The sequence below is a fragment of the Callithrix jacchus genome, chromosome 17 (genome assembly GCF_049354715.1).
Source record: "Callithrix jacchus isolate 240 chromosome 17, calJac240_pri, whole genome shotgun sequence".
NCBI classification, from domain to species: Eukaryota; Metazoa; Chordata; class Mammalia; order Primates; family Cebidae; genus Callithrix; species Callithrix jacchus.
This window is the reverse complement of record NC_133518.1, coordinates 58,370,385-58,389,942: the sequence shown is the minus strand read 5'-3', so window position 1 is coordinate 58,389,942 and position 19,558 is coordinate 58,370,385. Positions and strand designations below refer to the sequence as shown.

At 39.1% G+C, this 19,558-nt stretch overlaps 1 pseudogene; it reads right to left on the bottom strand.

Moving 5' to 3' along the window:
- Positions 1 to 1,774: 1,774 nt before the first annotated feature.
- Positions 1,775 to 19,558, bottom strand: part of LOC118148823 (succinate dehydrogenase [ubiquinone] cytochrome b small subunit, mitochondrial pseudogene) — a 57,518-nt pseudogene continuing 39,734 nt past the window's right edge.

The following is a 19,558-nucleotide window of genomic DNA, read 5'->3' as shown; positions in this document are numbered from 1 at the left end:
TTCATCCATTTCTAGTTTATGTTTGTGGGGTTGCTCATAGTAGTTTCTGATGGCTGTTTTTATTTCTGTGGGGTCAGTAGCAACATTCTCATCATTATTTCTAATTGTGTTTATTTGGCTCTTTTCTCTTTTTTTCTTTTAAAATTTTTTTATTATACAACATTTTAAAAAACATTATTTTTATAGAATACATTTTCACATTAGAGATTCCCATAGTGTGAAAATAACAATTTATTACTTTTAGTTTGATATTTGTGGACAGATTGTTTTAGAACAAGTAGAACACATTTGAGAATTAAGTCTAAAATTTGTAATATTTTGATACATCTACAAGGGGAAACTTGCCACTAAATGGAACTTCTCTATATTCAGAAGCACTCCAAGCTTTTCTTCCTAGGATTTAGAAATTTATAATGTGAGATATCAGCATTTCCTAATTTTAAAATTTCCCTAGTATATGTAATCATTAGCAGGTGGTATCTACTGAATAGAGAGGGAAGTTTTTGAAAATTAAACACTGTCTAATTTTTCACAAAGTTTTTATTTATGAATTAACAGTATTTCCATTTGTGCATTATTTCCAGGGCAAATATGGAAGTTTGATCATGTATTAATAGTAATAAAGCTGGATTCTCTTTAAGAGATTGATAAATTAAAAGGCAAAAGCTTATATATCATGTGTAGTTGTACTATGAGTCTCGTGAAAAGTGGGGAGGCAACCCCATTAACTCACCAGAATACAAAACTCAGTCTCACAGCTTCTTAGACATAATTCCTCTCAAACCTTTTCCTCAAAAAGGTTAAATTCTAAAAATAATCTTGTGATTAAGAGAAGAAGGCTGTCCACCAATGGACTTATCTGTTACTTCTTCCTTATTGTGAGTTGAATGACATGACCAAGCAGAAGCAAAGAGGCATACATCGAGTCTTCAAAGTATGAAGTCAAGAAGGTCAGTGCTTCCTATCATCACTGGCCATTAGAGAAATGCAGTCAAAACCACATTGAGATACCATCTCACGCCAGTTACAATGGTGATTATTAAAAAATCAGGAGACAACAGATGCTGCAGAGGATATGGAGAAATAGGAACACTTTTCCACTGTTGGTGGGAGTGTAAATTAGTTCAATCATTGTGGAAGACAGTGGCAATTCCTCAAGGATCCGGAACTAGAAATACCATTTGACCCAGCAATCCCATTACTGGGTATATACCCAAAGGATTATAAAACATTCAACTATAAAGACACATGCACACGTATGTTTATTGCAGCACTGTTCACAATAGCAAAGACTTGGAACCAACCCAAATGCCCATCAAAGATAAACTGGATAAAGAAAATGTGACACATATACACCATGGAATACTATGCAGCCATAGAAAAGGATGAGTTCATGTCTTTTGCAGGGACAAGGATGAAGCTGGAAACCATCATTTTTAGCAAACTGACACAAGAACAGAAAACCCAAAACTGCATGTTCTCACTCATAAGTGGGTGTTGAACAATGAGAACACATGGACACAGGGAGGGGAACATTACACACTGGGGCCTGTCTGGAGGTGGGATGTTAGGGGAGGGATAGCAGGGGGTGGGGGAGATTGGAGAGGGCTAACATTAGGAGAAATATCTAATGTAGATGACGGGGGAATGGATGCAGCAAACCACCATGGCACGTGTATACCTATGTAACAAACCTGTACGTTCTGCACAGGTACTCCAGAACTTAAAGTAGAATAATAAAAAAAGAAAACAAACAAACAAAAACCCCAAAAAGTCAGAGCTTCCATAGCATCACAACAGCTTTGCAGATGTCCACATCATGATTGTTGAAATAGCAAAGCCCAGCAAAGGTTAAAGCTGCAAATGCCAAAAGCCCTGCCTTGGCAGCTTTCTGCGAGGCATCCCCATGAACACAGTCAGTAACAACTTGTCCAAAGCCCCAGTGACCATGAAGAGTGAGGGTTACAGCCAGGGAGTAGTCCACCGCAGAGCAAGGATTCAAATAAACAGCCAGAAGCAGACCCAGGAGCAAAACACTGACAACCCTCTCACTAGTCCAGTGGAGAGATGGAGCTTTGGAACCAGAATGGTGGCTCAGTGACAAGTGAGTGTGCTGCACTCCACACCATTCTTGGGTAGTTCAGTCCTGAAGAAATGCTGAGATCTGAGCAGGTCTGACTACTGGGGTTCACAGCAACAAAGCCAGGCCTCCTTGGGCACCGTAAAGGGCACTCAGCCTCCTGAGAACTGTTATCTTGTTTCTGAGGGCTCGAGATCACCCACCAACCCACTCTCTTTTTTTCTTAATTAATCTGGCTAATGGCCTGTTTTATTAACTTTTTCAAAAAAGCAACTCCTGGATTTATTTGTCTTTTGAATAGTTTTTTTTTGTGTGTGTCTCAGTTTCCTTCAGTTCTGCTCTAAGTTTTGTTGTTTTTTGTTTTATGCTAGCTTTGGGTTTGATTTGTTTTTGATTCTCTAATTCTTTCTTTTTTTTTTTTTGGGACGGAGTTTCACTCTTGTTACCCAGGCTGGAGTGCAATGGCGCGATCTCGGCTCACCGCAACCTCCGCCTCATGGGTTCAGGCAATTCTCCCGCCTCAGCCTCCTGAGTAGCTGGGGTTACAGGCACGCACCACCACGCCCAGCTAATTTTTTGTATTTTTAGTAGAGACGGGGTTTCACCATGTTGACCAGGATGGTCTCGATCTCCTGACCTCGTGATCCACCCGCCTCGGCCTCCCAAAGTGCTGGGATAACAGGCGTGAGCCACCGCGCCCGGCTTAATTCTTTCAATTGTTAAGTTAGATTGTTAATTTGAGATATTTCTAACTTTTTGATGTGGGCATTTTAGTGCTATGAATTTCCCTCTTAACACTGGCTTATCTGTATCCTAGAGATTCTGGTAGATTGTATGTTTGTTCTCATTATTTTCAAAGAACATCTTGATTTCTGTATTAATTTCATTATCTACCCAAATGTCATTCAGGGGCATGTTGTTTAATTTCCATGTAATTGTGTGGTTGTGAGCGATTTTAATTGTGTTGACTTCTATTTTTATTGTGCTATGATCTAAGAGTGTGTTTGGTATGATTTTGGTTCTTTCATATTTGTTCAAGGTCATTTTATGCCTAATTATGTGGTCAATTTTGGAGTGTTATATGGCAATGAGATAAATATACATCCTGTTGTTTTTGGTGGAGACTTCTCTAGAGGTCTAACAGATCAATTTGGTCCAATTCTGAGTTTAGGTCTTGAATATGTTTATTTTTTGCATTGATGATCTGTCTAGTATTGTCGGTTGAGTAGTGAAGTCTTCCATTATTATTACGTGGGAATCTATGTCCCTTTGTAGAACTTTCCTTATGAATCTTGGTGCTCCTCCTGTGTTGGATGTGCATATATTTAGAATAGTTAGATGTTCTTCTTCTCCTCCTCCTCATTCTTCTCTCCTTCTCCTTCTTCTTCCTCTTCTTCTTCCCCTCCTCCTCCTCCTTTTCCTTCTTCTCCTCCTCCTTCCTTTTCCTCTTCCTTCTCTTCTTCCTATTCTCCTTCTCCTTCTTCTTCTTTTGAGACAGAGTCTTGCTCTGTCACCAGGCATGGAGTGCAGTGGCATGATCTTGGCTCACTGCAACCTCTGCCTCCCAGGTTTGAGCAATTCTCCTGCCTCAGCCTCAGCCTCTTGAGTAGCTGGGATTACACACACACCACCACACCTAGCTAATTTTTGTATTTTTAGGAAAGATGAGGTTTCACCATGTTGGTCAGGATGGTCTTGATCTCTTGACCTTGTGATCTGCCTGTCTCAGCCTCCCAAAGTGCTGGGATTACAGGCATGAGCCACTGTGCCTGGCCAGGTCTTCTTTTTAAATTGAACTCTTTGCCATTATGTGATGCCTGCCCTCGTCTTTTTATTTTTTATTTTTTTAACTTTGTTGGTTTGAAACCTGTTTTTGAGTGAAATTAGGATTACAACACCTGCTTTTTTCTGTTTTCTATTTGCTTAGTAGATTTTTCTCCATCTTTTTATTTTGAATCTATGTGAGATGGATTGCTTGAAGACAGTATATAATTGAGTCTTGTTTTTTTAATCCAGATTGCTACTCTGTGCCTGTTAAGTGGGGGCATTTAGCTCATTTACATTTAAGGTTAGTATTGATATTTGTGGATTTGATCCCGTCATTTTGCTGTTAGCTGGTTATTAGGTTGGCTTTGTGTGGTTGCTTTACAGTGACACTGGTCTATGTGTTTAAGTGTGTGTTTGTATCATTAATAGCAGGTAGTGGTCTTTCTTTTTATATTTATTGCTCCTATTAAGATCTCTTATAAGGCAGGTCTGCTGGTAACAAAGTCCTTCAACATTTGCTTTTCTGAAAAAGATTTTATTTCTCCTTCACTTAGGAAGCTTAGTTTGGCTGGATATTAAATTTTTGATTGAAAATGTTTTTCTTTAAGAATGTTGAATATAATCCCCCAATCTCTTCTGGCTTGTAGGGTTTCAGCTCTTAGCCTGATAGGAATGTCTCTGTAGGTGACCTACCCTTTCTCTCCAGCCGCTTTTAACATTCTTTCTTTCATTTTGGCCTGCCTTTGAAAATATGATGATTATGTGTCTTGGGGTTGATCTTCTTATGTAGAATCTTGCAAGAGTTTGCTGTATTTTCTGAATTTGACTTTTGGCCCCTCTAGCAATGTTGGGGAACTTTTCATGGACTATATCCTGAGATATATTTTCCAAGTTGTTTGTTTTCTCCTTCTCCCTTCAGGGATGCCAATGATTCATAGATTTGACCTCTTTACATAGTTCCATAGTTCTCAGAAGTTTTGTTCATTTCTTTTATTTAGTTTGGTCTGACTGCCTTATTTCAGAGAACTAGTCTCAAGTTCTGATATTTTTTCTTCAGTTTGGTTTGTTCTGCTGTTAATACTCAATTGCATTGTGAAATTCTTGTATTGTGTTATTCAGCTCTGTTGGCCCATTAGGTTCTGTTTTGTACCAAGTATTTCATCCTTCAGCTCCTATATCACTTTATTGTGATTCATATTTTTCTTGGATTGGGTTTTGCCTTCCTCTTGAATCTCAGTGATCTTTGTCTCTATCCATAGTCTCAATTCTTTTTCTGTCATTCCAGCCAGTTTAGCCTGGTTAAGAATTCTTGTTAGAGAATTGGCGTAGTTATTTGGAGCACATATGACCTTCTGGCCATTTGAGTTACCAGAGTTCTTCTGTTGGTTCTTTCTCATCTGTGTCTGTGGGTGTTCCTTAAACTGCAGTGTAGATTGAGTACAGTCAATAGACTTCTTTTCTGGATGTTTTAACTGGGCTAAAACTTGGCATAGAGTTTTATTTGAAGCTGACTTCTTGTCTCTGGTTGTAGATGAGGATATGTTAGTGAGGTATTTTTGGTGTTGAAGCTTGGGGTTTTGGTCCAGCAGGTAACACTTAAGCTATTGGCCAATGGGTAGGCTCTTGTTTGGCTGTGCGGCTTCCATACATTTCCTCACAGTTGCAGGTATGTTCCTTCTCAGTGCTCTGAAAGTGTGGCTTCCTCTCCCCCTTGAGTGCTGGCTGTAGTTCACGACTTGGTGCTCTTGGGCTGCCCACTGCAGCTCTGCGGTTATCTCAGTGTTTATGTTCTTTCCCTAGCTTAGCAGCAGCAGAGAAAGAGATCTTAGCAGTGGTTGTGGCTGAGGGTTGTTTACTTGACTCTTGGGGGCTCCATCCCAGAGAGATGCAGGTTAGCAATCACTCAGTGCTGTTGACCCAAGATGAAGAGTTTCTACTGTGGACCCAAGCCAGGGGTTCCCTATCTGGTGATAAGCCATAGGGTGTGTGTGGGACCAACATGAGATGGACTGGCCTCCTCTCCTTGGGCTGACTGCAGCTTGTTGGAGGTATGGATAAGGCACTTAGGATATTTGTTCCTTTGTTTGTTCAAGAGTGCGAAGAGCGGTTCTACCGCAGAGGCAGTGGCAGAGAGGCTTCCAGTTGTTCCTGGAGGCTCTGTCCAGAAAGTTGCTGAGTTGGAATTGGCTCAGTAGCTCTGGTGGTGGGTGGCTGGAGGCCCTGCCCAGTGAGAAGATATGGGAACAGCCACCCATGTAACAGTCTTGCCAATTTTTATAGGACTGCTGTGGTATACTTGGGGATCACTCCAGTCCCTAGTCACCTTAGATTTTTCAGAACCTGGTGGTGTCAACAGTGAAGGCTGCAAAACAGTACAAATGGCAGCCTATCCCTTTCTCTGCGAGTTTTGGAGGTATAGACCCATTGCTGGACCCGTTGCTGCTTCCAGAATTTTTGCTGGAAGAATTTGACATAGAACTAGGCTAACAGTGACTGTGAGACTCCATTTACTTTCAATACACATTGTAATTCCAAAGCTGCTAAAGTATGAAGAAACGTGCATCATTGACATGATAAAGTATGATAGTCAGGAAGGTAACATAGTGATGCTTGGATTCAGACTGAGATCGGAAAGATGCTGGCCGTACCTTAGTGAAAAGGATGGGAAGAACATTCCAGCCAAAGGCAGAAACACATGCAAAGGGCCTGAAAAGGGGGAAACACAAAGTACAGCAGACTGAAGGACACTGGCATAGCTGGAACATAGAAGGAGGGAGTGTGGTAGTGGGTGAAACTGAAGAGGTAGACCAAGGTGAGCCCTCACACATTCCTCTAGGTCATGTGAAATAGTTTTGTCCAGATTCTAACAGAAATGGGTAACCTCATATGTTTGAGGATGGGGAAGAAGTTTGAGAGAACCATGTTTGAGTTTAGAAACAATGATTTTGGGTAAAGTAAAGAAAAGAGATTGAAGGTGAATGGAGGTTTAGTGTGTGATGCTTACACTTAACCCTTAGTGAAGACTCTCTTTTTGCAATAAGGATATCCCAGAAAGACTGAGGTCCACTTTGGACTTGACTGTCTGAAAAGGAATGGTCATCGGCTATTGAAGGTCCAGAGTGTCAATGTGCCCGGAGGCCACTGGCAGGTCTTAGAGGTAGAATTTTGGCATTTTTGTAGTATATTTTATAAGACATTACTTGACACTTTTTTCCTCCTTAAGTGAGCAGCTAAAAAGCCATGTTTTTGAATGATATTTTTATAGCACAGATAATAATGCTTTCTTTAAATTTCAACCTGTCTTATTTTAAAATAAAAACCTAGTGAAATTCAATGACTAGGTCTGGTTTTACAGTAAGAGAAATGTAGGGTGCTGTCTCAGTGATTGAATTTTCTATGGTTGATCTTTTTGCAGATGCCCGGTATCTGGCTTTTAAAATTTCTCAGGAGTATTTTATTTTTAAATTCTAAATATAGTGCCAAAGAGAGTGGCTTACAAATGGACCTAAAAGACATTTATAGAATATTTCATCCAACAGCTGCAGAATACAAATTCTTTTCATCAGCACATGGAACATTCTCCAGGATAGACTATATGTTAGGCCAAAAAAATAGGTCTCAACAAGTTAAAAAGTGTCAAAATTATATCAAGCACCTTTTCCGATCACAGTGGAATAAAACTAGAAGTCAATAACAAAATACACTTTGGAAACTGTACAAATACATGAAAATTAACCAATATGTTGCCAAACAACCAATGGGCCAATAAATAAGTAGAAAGTTTAGACGTGTCTTGAAGCAAATGAAAATGGAGCACACCATACCATGAGCTACGTGATACAGCAAAAGTTACTAAGGGGGAAGAAGTTTATAGCAACAAATACTTACATAAAAATAAGCGACTTGAAATAAACAACCTACCAATGTACATGAAAATAAAAAAGCAAGAACAAACCAAACCCCCAATTAGTAGGAATAATAAATATCAGAGCACAAGTAAATGAGACTGAGATTAAAATGTACAAAAGTTTAAGAAAATGAAAATTGTTTTTCGAAAAGATAAAATTGGAAAACCTTTAGCTAGACTGAGAAAATAAGAGAGATCAAATAAAGAAATCAGAAATGAAAAAGGAAACATTATAACTGATATCACAAAAACACAAAGGATCATTAGAGACTATTATGAACAACTACATGCCAAAAAGTTGGAAACCTAGAAGAAATGGATAAATTACTGGAAACATACAGCCTACCAAGATCAAACCATAGAAAACCTGAGCAGACTAATATTGAGAAATGAGATCAGAGCAGTAATACAGTCTCCTTTTTCTTGAGTAAAAAGAAAATAAATAAATAAAAAGTCTCCAATTAAAGAAAAGCTCAGGACCTGATGAAGTCACTGCTGAATTCTACCAAACATTTGAAGAAGAACTACTACTAATTCTCCTCAAACAATTCACAAAATTGAAGAAGAGATAACACTTCCAAATTTATTTTATGAAGCCAATATTACCCTAATACCAAACCAGAGAAAGACACCACAAAAAAAGGAAACTTTAGGCCAATATATTTGATGAACATTGATGCAAATATCCTCAACAGAATACTAGCAAACCAAATTAAATAACAAACTAAAAAGATCATTCACCATGATCAAGTGGGATTCATCCTCAGGATGCAAAAGTAATTCAACATATTCAAATTAATATATATGATATAACACATGAACGGAATCAATGATTAAAGTCAGATGATCAATGATCATTTCAGTAGATGCAGAAAAAGCATTCAATAAAATTCAACATCCTCTCATGATAAAAAACCCTCAACAAATTGGGTATATAAGGAACATACCTCAATACTACAAAGGTCATATGCGACAAACCCATAGCTAACATCATACTGAATGGGGAAAAGTTGAAAGCTCTTTTTAGAACTGAAACAAGACAAGGATGCCCCTGTCACCACTCTTTTTCAACATAGTCCTGGAAGTCTCAGCCAGAGCAATCAGATAGAAGAAAGAAACAAAAGTATTCAAATAGGAAAGGAAGAAGTCAAGTTATCCTTATTTGCAGATAACATGATTCTATATTTAGAAAAACCTAAAGACTCCACCAAAACACTTTTAGAACTGATAAATGAATTAGCAAAGCTGCAGGATACAAAATCAGCAGTGTTTCTATATCTTTAGAGCAATTGTTGTGAAAGAGATATCAAGAAAGCAATCCCATTTGCTACAGCTACAAAAAATACAACATGGGAGTATATTTAATCAAAAAAGTAAAAGATGTCTTCAAGGAATACTATAAAATACTGATGAAAGAAATTGAAAAAGACACAAAAATGAAAAAAATATAAATCTATTGGAACAATTAATGTCATTAAAATATCTATACTACCCCAAGTGATCTGTAGACTCAAAATGATTCCTACCAAACTACCAACGTCATTCTCCACAGAAATTGGAAGAGCAATCCTAAAAATCGTGTGAATTCTCAAAAGACTCCAAATAGCCAAAGCAAACTGAAGCAAAAAGAACAAAGCTGGAGGCATCACACTACAAGATTTCAAGTTATACTATATAACATTGTAACTGAAACAGCATGGTACTAGCATAAAAACAGATATATAGACCATTGAACAGGATAGAAAACCCCAAAATAAATCCATGTATTTACAGCCAACTTATTTTTGACAAGGGTGCCAAGAATGTACATTGGGGAAAAGACAGTGTCTTTAATGAATCTAGGACAGTCTTTTTAATGAATGCTGGGAAAATGGGATATCCATATACAGAATAATGAAACTAGATCTCCATCTTTCAGCATATACAAAAATCAACTCAAAATGGATTAAAGACCTGAAACGATGAAGGATCTGAAACTACAAAACCATTGAAAGAAAACACTGGGGAAATGCTGCAGGACATTTGAGCAAAGACTTTTTTTGGATAAGACCTCAAAAGCATATATAAGAATAACAAAAGTAGCCAAATAGGATTATAACAAGCTAGAAAAACTTCTGCACAGCAAAGGAAACAATTAACAAAGACATGTCAGTGAATAACTGCAACTACAGGCTAACAAATGGGACAATAGAGTATATGCTTAAAAAGATGGGGCAGCACAAGAGGGCAATTAGCCTGGTCAGGAGAGACCAAAGCAAGCATTTTCCATCCAGCTGAAGCCAGAAATTAAGAAGTAAAAACCAATATGAATATTTCTTTTTTCTTTTCAGAATGCAGTTCTTTAAATTGCTTTGGTAATGAGCTGTGGGCGGGAAAAGACTGGTGGCGGGGAAAACACTGGTGTGAAGTATGTTACTGCAGTCTAGTTACTAGGGTTAATGTGTGGTTACTGGAGTGATGCACAGAGGCCCAGATGATTTCTGGAAAGCTTTCAATCACAAGCAAGTCATGAAATCACAGACTAGGGAAATAGATCTAACTATCTATATTTCAGTTATATCTCCAAGGGAAAAAAGAAGCAAAAAAATTTATGTAGAATTTTAAGGGAACAATACACTGTTTAATTAATTCATTAATTAATTAAATTGTTTTTGAGACAGAGTCTTGCTCTATTGCCCAAGCTGGAGTGCAATGGCATGATCTTGGCTCACTGCAACCTCCGCCTCCTGAGTTCAAGCAATTCTCCTGCCTCAGCCTCCTGAATAGCTGGGATTACAGGCACCCGCTACCATGCCCAGATAATTTTTGTATTTTAATAGCAACAGGGTTTTGCCATGTTGCTCAGACTTGTCTCAAACTCCTGAGCTCAAGTGATCAACTCATCTCAGCCCCCCAAAGTGCAGGGATTACAGGTGTGAGTCACCATGCCAGCTATTTAAAAGTTTTATAAAATTTAAAACAATTTAGCTGGAGACTAATACCACCAACCAACTTATACAGGGTGTTAATAATAATAATTAAATAAATTGCAAATATGGATATAATAGAAATAATGAGACTGTTCTATCACCTGCAGCTCTCTACGTAAGTCCTAGCATACTGGTTCTACTGTCACTCATGTTGGTGAGAAAATGCTAAAGGGAACTTGATGTATTCAGTTCCACATTGTTATAATAGATTTCCATGATGGTTGTAAAATGGTAATTTGATGGTGGAATGAAGGGGTAAACTTTGCTGGTGAGGGGTTGTGCCTTCACAGTCCAATCTAATTTCAACAACAAATGCATAAGTGATTTTTAATAGCATAAACAAGCTAGCATTACATCGTGTGGCATCAGATGGTGAGAGGGTCATTTGTTTTCTAAAGAACCTATTTATCTTAGGTTCTTTGATTCTAAAGCTTATATTTGTTTGTTTGTTTGTTTCTGACTACCACAAAGGTGTTCCTGGGAGGTAGTCATGTTTGGATATAAACTGTGTTAGCCATTTCCACCTTATCAAGCATAAGTCGCTCAAGTTATGTCGCTTAGAAGACGGAGAGTGAGCTATCACGCATGTGACAGTGGACAGGCAAGTCTTGCTAAGAAGGAATGAGGGATAGGACATGAGACAATTCTTTGGAAAACAGTGGAGCAAAACTACAAATTTTGGCTTTGATGCCACCTCCTCTTTCTGAACAGATCTCCCCTCCACAGTCATCACATTCTGGAATCTCATGGTACTTAATTCACGATCAATTAATTGACGCATATGGGTAACAATGTATTTTTCTTCCTAAGAGCACATATGCCTTTTAATAATTATAATAAAGCTATTTTAACTCAAAAATGCATTGTTAACAGACTTTAAGGAAAGGATCTTGAATAGAAAATCTTTAGGAGATCTAAGGAAGGCCAGTCATAGAAAGTTCAGCTGGAATTCCTTGGCAGGCATAAGGAAATTCAAAGGACAGGGAAGTTGTGTGTGTTAGAAAGAGAAGCGGATAACAAAAATAGTAGTAATGAAAAGATAAATATGGTAGGCTACACCAATGGATGGAGGTAGAGAGAAGGGAAACCAAGGTAATGGCATTCAAAAAATAATTAGCTTTAGTTCTGGAGATTGCATGGTAACTTATTCTCAAACTTCTGAAGAATAAGGTAACAGTCGCCTCTTTGAAATTTTATGTGATACACAGCTTGGATTCAAGAAAGTAATAATTCGAGGCCAGAGCAAGCGCCTGAGGCCTTCTGAGGAGATACCAGGCTAACTAGAATTCAGTCTTCTTTTCTTCTCAGTCTTCAGTCCTGGCATTTTCAATCAACATATGTGTTCTATGGGTATTTTAAACCTGAATATTTAAAAAAAGTTTTTATTGTGAAAATTTTCAAATGTACACAAAAGTAAAGAGAATTGTCTAATGAACCCAATGTACCAGCTTCACCTGGTTTCAGTCATCAGTATTTGTTCGTCTTGTTTCATTATTCCCATATAATGCTCTTCTCACCTCATTTTTAGCTAAAATATTTTGAAGCAAATTCAAGACAGTATGTCATTTCCCTGTAAATATTTCAGTAAGACAATGGCCGTTTTAATAAGCATAGCCATAGAAATTGAAATAAAAATACATTTAGGTTCTATGTGTTTAGAACTCTGGGCTAAGCACTTTGCCTTGTTATGTTGTCCTTTCACTTTCCAGTGAAACAGGCATAACTGTTCTCACTTTTCTGATGGGGAAACTGAAGCCCCAAGACGTCCAGTAAATTGCCACAGATCACACAACTAGGAAGTGATGCAACTGGGATTCAAATTTGCTTTAACTCTCAAGAGCTTGTGCCCTTAACCGTTGTATACAAATGTCTCAGCAGTACAGCATACCTGTCTTCTGAAAACAGACCCACAAGGAACGCTCTTGCATGGATGAAAGAAAGACTTTGCATAACACAATTTATTCTATTGCCTGGTGTCCTTAAATAAAACTCTTCTTCATTGAGAATTTTTTTAGTAGAAAGAATATTGTGTTTGGAGTCAAATGGGTTTAGTTTGGGCACATTGTTCTATCACTTTATGAAGGCCACACTTCTGGCAAGTTATTCAGGACCTGAGTCTCAATTTTCTCAACAGTTATGACGAAGATTAAATGAGACACTAGAAGTCCTAGAACAGTTCACTTTATGTAGACTGGAATCAAGTAAATGTTGGTACTCACCCTCTACTTCCTTTTCCTTTCATCTCTTCCCTACACTTCACTATGAGTGTGCTTTTCATTCCCCTCCTACCATCTTTCCTCCATGCTGTGTTGTAAGGGGTATATTTATAGTCATATGTTTTAAATGTCCTCATTTAGCATTATTTTGGCTGAATTTCCACTCCTTCATTAGTTCTCATATACATTTTGAAATGGCCAAGCCTGGCTATTACCTCGTGTCAATTTTACACATTCTTCTCATTGCATTTTAAAATGTAAGCTGCCTAAAACACTTTCAGGCTGTCAGCAGGCTATACATGACCAGTCTCATTCCTTATTGCCACATTCTGTAAAGGATTACAAAGCAGCATGTGCTCCTTAAGCCATGGCACATATTTGTCATCATTGTGTTGTCAATTTCAATTAAGCTGAGGTTATCCGATGAATAGATTGGGGTGGCCAGAGGAGGGGAGGGTCAGATAGGCTGATGGTTGTTTTGACAGCCTGGCATATTCTTCAAACCAATTTACAAGACTGCTTTAATTACCTTGGCAGCTCTCCTTGGAGCCCTCTCCAAGTTCCTCACATTAAAAAGTTTTCTCATCAGCACAACCAAAATTATCAATGATTAAAATGTCATAAACCTCCCAGCTCTCTGCTGGGCTCATCATATGGATGAACTCTAAGGTTTTATTGTCTGAGATGTCAAGCTGATTCTCTCGTTGCCATTGGAAACAATTTAAATCTCTTAAAAACATGACATAAGCTCTTCAGGTCAATACAGCATATTCATATTGTGACTACAGAATTAATAAAATTAGATTAATGAATCTTTTTAGAGCGTTACAGGGGCTTTTTGTTGGAAATTGGTGCATTATTAGTTGGCACTGGGAAACTTACATAAAGATTAGAACTTCATGTATGTTGTATGACTCAAACACATGTAGAATTAAGTGTAATATTGACTTTGCTGAGATTTAGGGAATAAAAATAAAAATGAGTACATATGCACTGATACATACACACACACACACATACATGCATACACACAAATACACACACATTTACAGATCTTCCTCACCCTCAAGAACAGCCATAGGAAAATTATAATTTTATTTATTTAATTAATTTTTTAAACTTTTTTTTTTTTTTAAAGAGAGGTGAGGTCTCATTATGTTGCCCAGGCTGGTTTTACACTCTTGGGCTCAAGTGATCCTCCCTCCTTGGCCTCTCAAACTGCTGGGATTACAGGGGTGAACCACCACTCCCAGCTGGAAAAGTGTAGTTTTAGAGTCTGAGGGAAGATCTAAACTGGGCATGGTAGTGGCCTTGGAACTATAGGACAGAGGTGTAGATATAATAAAGGAGAAATGGGGAAATTCCTATAATATCATCTGAGGCAAAGCGAAATGGGAATGGGGCAAGGCTAGCATGAGAAATGTTCACAGGAGGAAGAAACAAGCATGCTGGCCTGTTTGGGCTCCAAGGCAGTGTTTCCTACCTGAGCATAATTTCCTGGCTTTCTAGAAGACCCAGGGAGATGAGTCTTGGAGTGTGGTAGACATAAGAAGGTAGTGAAAAAGACAGTGCATCAGTTAACTATTGCTGCATCACTAACCTCTCCAAAGCTCAGTGCCTTAGAACAAAACCCACTGATGGTTCACAATTCTGTGGGTCAGGAAATTTGGGCAGGACTCAGCAGAGTTGGCATGGCTTCCCATATTGACTGAGCTCATTCATGCAGCACTGTTCATCTGAGAGTTGGGTGAGGCTGTAACGTCTAAGATGGTCTCACTCACATCCCAGGTGAGGTGTTCCCTCCTATCCTCTGGGATGCTTTGATCCACCTCCACCTGGCATTTCTATTCATGCAATCCCTCTTTCCATTGGGGTAGCCCAGAGTTTTTTATGTTTTTGTGAGAGAAGGTCATGCTCTGACACCTAGACTGGAGTGGAGTGGTGCAGTCACAGTGCATTGAAGCCTGGACCTTCTGTGATCAAGCGATCCTCCCTCCTCAGCTTCTCCAGTAGCTGAGACTACATGCACAGGCCTGGCTAATTAATTTTTTTTTTTTTTTTGTAGAGATGGAATCTCACCGTGTGCTGCCCAGGCTAGAGTTCTTCACTTGTGAATTAGGGCAGTAAGCAAACAGAAGTGGAAGTTGTCAGGTTTCTTTTTTTCCCCCAAGATAGTCTTGTTCACCTAGGCTGGAGTGCAGTGGCACAATCTTGGTTCACTGCAACCTCCACCTCCTGAGTTCAAGCAATTCTCCTGCCTCATCCTCCTGAGTAGGTCGGATTATAGGTGGCTGCCACCACACCCAGCTAATTGTTGTATTTTTGGCACAGGCAAGCTGGTCTCAAACTCGTGACCTCGTGATCCACCTGCCTCGGCCTCCCAAAGTGCTAGGACTACAGTCGTGAGTCACCATGCCCAGCCAGTTGCTAGGTTTCTTAAGGCCTAGGCCTGGAACTGGCATAGTGTCATTTTTGCTATGTTCCATTGATCAAAGCCAGTCACAGTGCCAGCCCAGATTTAAGGGTGGGGAAATAGACTTCACTTTTGGATAGGAGATGTGGCATGGGGCTACAGAAATTATGTGTGTTCATCTTTGCAGATAATTTTCCACAGATGGCTACCCAAATCCATTACAGTGAATGTCTGGTGCCTTTGGTTCATGGCAGGGAGCAATGGCAAACTTTTCAAATCTCACAGTGATAGATGGTAATATTCTGATTCAGTTTCCTTTGGTTGACTTTAGACCTGGATTCTGATCCTTAATTAGCCATTCATAAGCTGTATGCCTATGGTGCCACTTCACACTCTGTGAACATTGCTTTCCTAATTTCTAGTTGGTAATAAACATTACCTGCTCCTAGGGTTGTACTGAGATGTACTGAAGTTACTTACGTAGTGTCTAGCCCAGTGCCTAGTCAAAATAAACACTCTGTAATGTTAATCTCCTTCTCTTCATATTTGATCCAGGAGAGGCATAACCAAGCGCTCATAAGGAAGATGACCACATAGTTTATTTTATCTAAACCAGAACACTTTTCAAGTGCTATGAATAATTATGGAGCTGCTAATAATAATCATGCCAGATAAGAGGGGTAAGCCAGGAGTATCCCAAGTAAACTGGGTCCTCCTGGTCATAAGGAACTGCTGGACTGGGGCAAGGATAGGGCAGTAGCAGAGCCTTCAGTGAGAACTTGGCAAGGTCTATTTATATTAAATATGTTCTATAGTAAAGGCATCATAAAACAGACAAAAAAGCTCACAAGAGGAAATCAGAACTCAGAGTAACTGCAGGACAATATTGTTTGCCTTCTCTTACCCTGAGTTTCTTTGTCAGCAAAGATGAACCTCGTGACAAATTTATCTTCTGTGTGAGGGTTAAAAAAACTTACAAGGAAATCCACTTGAAAGCACCCTCTACCCCCTTCCTACTCCCCACTGTTTCCCTTTCTAGATCCCCTTTCAATCTTTACATTACTAAATGTATAATTCCAGGAAAGAATAATTGAGAATAAGGCCATGAGAGAATTCATGTTGTCAGTTTGGTAAAATGGGAATGAAACAGCAAAGAGAAAAAATTCCACTCTATACAGAACCACTTAAAATATGGTTGGTAAAGAAAAAAATCAGACCCATGATGTTACTAGGGAATTGTTTTGCTTTGAGAAGTCTGTAGGAATGACTGGATCTCGTGAGTCCGCAATAGAGATGCAGACATGACAGTCAGAAGAATAAAACACGTTGGAACTGAATAAAAATGATTTTATGTCCAGATGGTTATAATGTTAAATACTGAGGCAGGATTTTTTGCTCCTTAGTTCAGCAAGGTCTGGGTTCTTGCAAGACCAGGAAGAAGTAGACACGTGGACACTCAAAGAATGAGTGGGGTAAAATTTATTAAGTGAAAGGAAAGCTCTCAGCAAAGAGAGGGGTCCTGAAAGGAGGTTCCCGGTTGTCTCCTTGAATATCAGGGCTTTTATATCAAAGCTGATGGGGCTGGGTATAGGGCGTGAATTCCTGGTGGCTCCACCCTCTTTCCCCGGTGCACAAGTGGGCCCTTAGTCTGCTGTGGGAATGTTCAGGCAAGCCCCATGAGCAAGTTCCCTTATCTGCACAAAACATCTGGCGTAAGCCCTTGTAGGGTAAGTTGGAGATTCTCCGAGGACCCTTCCCTTACTCTCTGACTAAAGTAAGCTGGCTGACTCCTTTCAATGTTAGTTCCATGACTCTCTTAACTATAATTAGTATCAAGTCTTAATGTCCTTTGTACTTGCACAAAACATAATGGGCTCAATCCTAATTTCTACAGCACTGTTTTCCAAATTTAAGAAAAACAAGAAAAATGTAATTCCCTTGGTGATGGATGTAGAAATTATATATTACGGTCCCATCGTGTTAGTGCATCCTCACATAGTAAACTATGCTTTTATGATGATGTCCGAAAGATAATCAATTTATTCATCTCCTTTTTTTTTTTTTGAGACAGAGTCACTCTGTCACCAGGTGCCAGGCTGGAGTGCAGTGGCGCGACCTCGGCTCACTGCAATCTCCGCCTCCCGGGTTCAAGCAATTCTCCTGCCTCAGCCTCCCGAGTAGCTGGAGGCTACCATGCCCAGCTAATTTTTTTGTGTTTTTAGTAGAGACAGGGTTTCACCATGTTGGCCAGGATGGTCTCGATCTCTTGACCTTGTGATCCGCCCGCCTCGGCCTCCCAAAGTGCTGGGATTCCAGGCGTGAGCCACCGTGCCTGGCTTCATCTCCTTTCTTTTTTTTTTTTTTTTTTAGGGAGGGAAGGAGAAAGGGAGGAAGGCAGGAAGGGAGGGAAGGAGGAAGGGAGGGAGGAAGGAAGGAAGGGAGGAAGGGAAGGGAGGGAGGAAGGGGGGGAGGGAGGGAGGGAGGGAGGGAAGGGAAGGAAGGAATTCAAGCAATGAGAGAGACATTGCCGACCTGGATCTAGAGGTTTACAAGTTGATTTCTTTTTTTGAGAGAAGGAAAGAAAAAAAAAATGAGTAAAGAAGAGAAAGAGAGAGGAAGAGAGAGGGGGAGGGTGAACGGAAATACTGCTTTATTCTGAAAAAAAAAAAAAATGGGTATTGATAATGGCCAATCAATGTCTCATTTAAACGTATGAGTAGGTGTGATATGGTATTGACAAGAATGTATATTTTATGTATTTGAAGTGGAGAGCTCTATAAATATTTATTAAGTTTACTTGTTCCGGATCTGAGTTCGAGTCCTTGATATCCTTACTAATTTTCTGTCTCATTGAATCTAAGTCTCTATGTATCTGGGTGTTAGGATCATTAGCTCTTGTTGTTGTATTGATCCTTTTACCACTATATCTTTGTTGCTTTAAAATCTATTTTATCCGCTATGAGAATTGCAACTCCTGCTTTTTATTTATTTATTTATTTATTTATTTTTGCTCTCCATTTGGTTGGTAAATCTTTCTCCATTCCTTTGTTTTGAGTCTTTGTGTATCCTTGCATGTGAAACAGGTCTGGATGTAACATGCTGTTGGGTTTTGGCTGTGTCTTTTGATTGGGGGATTTAGTTGATTTAAATTTAGGGTTACTGCCATTTGATGTTAACTGGCTGTTTGATCCATTCGTTGATGAAAATTCTTCTTTATGTTGGTGCTCTTTACTTTTTGGTATATTTTTAGTAAGGCTAATACTGGTTGTTTCTTTCTGTGTGTAATGCCTCTTTCAGAAGCTCTTGTAAAGCAGGCCTGGTGGTAATAAAATCTCTGAGTACCTGCTTGTTCATAAAAGATTTTATTTTTCCTTCAGTTTTGAAGCTTAGTTTGGCTGGATATGAAATTCTGGGCTGAAGGTTCTGTTCTTTAAGGATATTGAATATTGGCCCCCACTCTCTTCTGGCTTGTAGAGTTTCTGCTGAGAGATCTGCTGTAAGTCTGATAGGCTTGCCTTTGTGGGTAACCTGACCTTTCTCTCTGGCTGCCCTTAGTATTTTCTCCTTCGTTTCAACCCTGGTGAATCTAACGATTATGTGCCTTAGGGTTGCTCTTCTTGAGGAATATCTTTGTGGTGTTCTCTGTATTACCTGGGGTTGAATACTGACCTGCTTTGCTAGTTCAGGAAAATTTTCCTGAGTAATATCCTGAAGGGTATTTTCCAGCTTGGATTCATTCTCTCTGTTGCATTCAGGTACACCTATCAAACGTAAATTTGGTCTTTTCACATAGTCTCACATTTCTTGGAGACTTTGCTCATTCCTTTTTATCCTTTTATCTCTAATCTTGTCTTCTTGTTTTCTTTCATTAAGTTGGACTTTGACCTCTGTTAACCTTTCTTCTGCTTGAACAATTCGAGTGTTTAAACCTGTGCATACTTCTCAGGAGTTCCTGTATTGTATTCTTCAGTTCCATTAATTGACTTATATTCCTCTCTAAGTTGTCTATTCTCAATAGGATTTCGTCAAACCTTTTTTCAAAGTTCCTAGTTTCTTTACGTTGGGCTACAACATGTTCTTTTAACTCACAGAAGTTTCTATTATCCATTCCTTGAAGAGTGATTCTGTCATTGGGATGCACTTGTTCTCCGTCAAGCCTTGTTCCATTGTTGATGTGGAACTGTGATCATCTTTAGAGGGAGAGGC